Source organism: Bos taurus, chromosome 1 (assembly GCF_002263795.3).
Source record: "Bos taurus isolate L1 Dominette 01449 registration number 42190680 breed Hereford chromosome 1, ARS-UCD2.0, whole genome shotgun sequence".
NCBI classification, from domain to species: domain Eukaryota; kingdom Metazoa; phylum Chordata; class Mammalia; order Artiodactyla; family Bovidae; genus Bos; species Bos taurus.
The window spans coordinates 140,952,451-140,956,812 of NC_037328.1; the positions used below are offsets into that span (position 1 = coordinate 140,952,451).

General features: G+C 47.3%; 1 non-coding gene across 1 annotated transcript; it reads left to right on the forward strand.

Annotated features, from left to right (window-relative positions):
* The first annotated feature begins 3,854 nt into the window (after positions 1–3,854).
* On the forward strand, positions 3,855–3,926 carry TRNAF-GAA (transfer RNA phenylalanine (anticodon GAA)). The gene has a single exon. It is a non-coding gene; the product is annotated as a tRNA-Phe (tRNA).
* Positions 3,927–4,362: the final 436 nt, after the last annotated feature.

The following is a 4,362-nucleotide window of genomic DNA, read 5'->3' on the forward strand; positions in this document are numbered from 1 at the left end:
TACATTGTAGAACTACAAGTGTTTTCTCGTCTTTTTGACTTGTACACAAATATTTAACAAAATTTACATTCATTTTATGTTGTTTTTCAATTTGAAAAATGATAACAAACATTGTGAAAATTTTTAAACGGTTTAAAACTGGAACTGTTTAGAGAAAAGATTTTAGCTAAGTACAAAAGATATTCTTCTTATAAAGTTATAGCCTAAGCCATTGAGGTATGTTGCTTTCAAGAGTAAAGTGAGATAGTATCTTAGAAGAGTGTCTTTACCCCAGGCTGACATTTATCAGGAGCTGTGTTTGTAGGCAAAGGACAATGTTGATTCATAAATATAAGGAGAAAGCTGGACCAGTAGGAGGTTCCTTGTGCTTCATTCAGAGTCTGTGTTTACCACATCAGTGACAGTCTTGCCAGAACACCTGCTCTGTTCTGGACTGAGCTGCTTGACAGAACCAGACTGCTGGGTTTTAGATTGGGTGGTACCTCCTCAACCCTCCTCACTAACTGATTCTACACTGTCAATAGGTTGAGATGGGAGCTAACACATCAACTCAAGTTCACTGCATACATCATTCCCCCATCCTCTCACATGAAAACCAACCATCAGGGTAACTGATCAGTAAAACACAAGGAAAAAAATCTCAAAATAAACTACCCTACAATATCAGTGTCTTATTACTGTCATGACCTAACACAAACTTGGTGACTTAAAACAACTCAAATGTATTCTCTTATAGTCCTAGAGACCAGAAGTCTAAGACTCCTTTCACAGGACTAATGTCAAGGTGTCAGCAGACCTGAGTTTCCCAGGAGGCTTCACGGGGTGGGGGTGGGGGGCAGGCGGCAATCTATCTCCTTGAACTTCTCAGCTTTGGGGGGCTGCTAACATTCCTTGGCTTGTGATCCCTTCCTTGCATCACTCCAATCTTTTGCTTTGTCATCACATCTCCTACTGCCCCACTGGTCTCCCCACTCCCTCTCAGAAGAATCTATTAGGTTTGATGTATCAAACCTAATAGACAGTCCAGGAGAATTTCTCCATGTCCAGAGCCTTCATTTAAATACATTTGCAAAGGGTAGTTCTCTTCCTGGGCTTCCTCTGTGGCTCAGCAGTAAAGAATCTGCCAGCAGGAGCCACAGGAGATGCAGGTTAGATTCCCTAGGTTACAAAAATCCCCTGGAGGAGGGCATGGCAACCCACTCCAGTATTCTTGCCTGGAGAATTCCAGGGACACAGGAGCCCAGCAGGCTACAGTCCATAGGGTCGCAAAGAGTCAGACCTGACTCAAGTGACTTAGCACAGTACAGTTCTATTCCTAGTTTTCTAAGGAATCTCTATACTGTTCTTCTGGAGCAGGTCATGGCACCCCACTCCAGTACTCTTGCCTGGAAAATCCCATGAGCGGAGGAGCCTGGTAGACTGCAGTCCATGGGGTCGCTAAGAGTTGGACACGACTGAGTGACTTCACTTTCACTTTTCCCTTTCATGCACTGGAGAAGGAAATGGCAACCCACTCCAGTGTTCTTGCCTGGAGAATCCCAGGGACGGGGGAGCCTGATGGGCTGCTGTCTATGGGGTCGCACAGAGTTGGACACGACTGAAGTGACTTAGCAGTAGCAGTATGGATGTTAGAGTTGGCCTGTGAAGAAAGCTGAGTGCTGAAGAATTGATGCTGTTGAACTGTGGTGTTGGAGAAGATTCGTAAGAGTCCCTTGGACTGCAAGGAGATCCAACCAGTCCATTCTAAAGGAGATCAGTCCTGGGTGTTCTTTGGAAGGAATGATGCTAAAGCTGAAACTCCAGTACTTTGGCCACCTCATGCAAAGAGTTGACTCATTGGAAAAGACTCTGATGCTAGGAGGGATTGGGGGCAGGAGGAGAAGGGGACGACGGAGGATGAGATGGCTGGATGGCATCACCAATTTGATGGACATGAGTTTGGGTGAACTCTGGGAGTTGGTGTTGGACAGGGAGGCCTGGTGTGCTGCAATTCATGGGGTCGAAAAGAGTTGGACATGACTGAACAACTGAACTGGAGAAGGCAATGGCAACCCACTCCAGTACTCTTGCCTCGAAAATCCCATGGATGAAGGAGCCTGGTAGGCTGCAGTCCATGGGGTCGCTAAGAGTCGGACACGACTGAGTGACTTCACTTTCACTTTCCACTTTCATGGATTGGAGAAGGAAATGGCAACCCACTCCAGTGTTCTTGCCTGGAGAATCCCAGGGATGGCAGGGCCTGGTGGGCTGCCATCTATGGGGTTACACAGAGTCGGACACAAGTGAAGTGAGTTAGCTTAGTAGAGCAACTGAACTGAACTGAATTGAACCGAATAGAGATACAGACTAGTGGACATAGTGGAGGAAGAGAGGTTGGGACGAATTGAGAAAGTGACATGGAAATAAATATATCATCATATGTAAAATAGATAACCAGTGGGAATTTGCTGTATGATGCAGAGAGCTCGAACCTGGTGCTCCGTGATATCCTAGAGGGGCGGGATGGGGTGGGAAGTCGGAGGGAGGTTCAGGAGGGAGGGGACATAGGTATGCCTATGGTTGATTCATGCTGATATATAGCAGAAACCATTACAATATTGTAAAGCAATCAACCCCAATTAGAAATGAATAAAAAAGAAATAAATATATTTGCAAAATCTCTTTGGCCACATAAGAAAATATTCAGAGGCTCTGGGCGTGAACAAGTCCCAGCCCACAGAATTCCTCTTCTTAGAGCAGCAACTCAGTACATTTTTATTGATGTTTTAAAGTCCTGACACGCTACGATTCTCTTCAGAAGCACTAAATTGAAAGTAAGTCAGATAAGTGGGCTTCTGAGAGGAAAAGAACTACTCATTCTTGAACTTCCTGTTGTTTCCCCAAGTCTCCAAGAAGGGATGCACAGCTGAAAACACGTATGTTTTTAAGAACAATTACAGCATAACTGCCATCTGGCAGATACAGATGTGATCAGTGGCTCCTGCTTAAAAAATGCAAACGATGCCTTTGCCTCCGTGTGGCCTGTCTCTGCCAAGAAGGCAGTGAAAGGAAGAGAACGCCCCACTGCCGAGTGTGCCGATTGCCCACCCCAGGCCCGAGAAAACAACAGAGGGTGACCACAGCCGTCAGTGGAGGTGACTGAAAATCTGTAAAGGCAGGTGACTGAAAATCTGTAAAGGCAAACATGGGGCCTTCAGGTTCCTTAATGCAGCAGGGTCATGCGACAAGGCTGATCACCCCCAAGATGGAGATGTCCCTACCACTGCCACACCCGCAAGTGACCCACGGCAGGCCTCCAGGCTGCCCCTTCTCCTTCTCCTCATCATCTAGAAAGGTGACACATCTGTGTGTCTGCGGTCATGAAACCACTGAGTTGTTTGGGGAGTTGGTAATTACTAGTGTAACCACTCGGAGAAGGCAATGGCACCCCACTTGCCTAGAAAATCCCATGGACGGAGGAGGCTGGTAGGCTGCAGTCCATGGGGTCGCTAAGAGTCGGACATGACTGAGCGACTTCACTTTACTTTTCACTTTCATGCATTGGAGAAGGAAATGGCAACCCACTCCAGTGTTCTTGCCTGGAGAATCCCAGGGACAGAGGAGCCTAGTGGGCTGCCGTCTATGGGGTCACAGAGAGTCGGACACGACTGAAGTGACTTAGCAGCAGCAGCAGCAGTGTAACTACTTACTGAAATGAAAAATAAGACAAAAACACTGAACTCTGACTTGGAGAGATTGGGAAGGAAGGGAGAGAGGAAGGGGAGAATGGAAGCCCGTATCTGGACCCTTGAGTTTCACTGGAGAAAATCACACAGCTGGGAGGATCTGTGTCACAGTAAACATGGGGTCCAGGCTTCCCTGTGGCTCAGTGGTAAAGAATCTGCCTGAAATGCAGGAGACCCAGGTTCAATCCCTGGGTTGGGAAGATTCCCTGGAGAAGAAAATGGCACCCCACTCCAATATTCATGCCTGGGAAATGCCATGGACAGAGAAGCCTGGTCGGCTACAGTCCATGGGGTCACAAGAGTCAGACACAACTTAGTGACTAAACCACCACCACAAGCACAGGCATTTACCTACCCAGGCTCCATCCCAGTGCAGGTCATGGTCTTTTCACCTTTTCTAACCTCCCAAGCCTCAGGCCCCTCACTCTCAGGAGCCGATCTGCACTCCCTCTTTAGAAAAAGGAGGAGAAAAGAGTGAAAAATGCCTTTACCCATCTCACCACCATCACCAAGTCTCCAAACACTCCAGGATCAGGTCCCTCCTTCCCTCACTTGGGTTGGGATGGAGACAGTGACATTACATGAGGCCCTCCTCTGGCTCTGTCCACAGCAAGACGGGGTGTGAAGATCAGAGTGT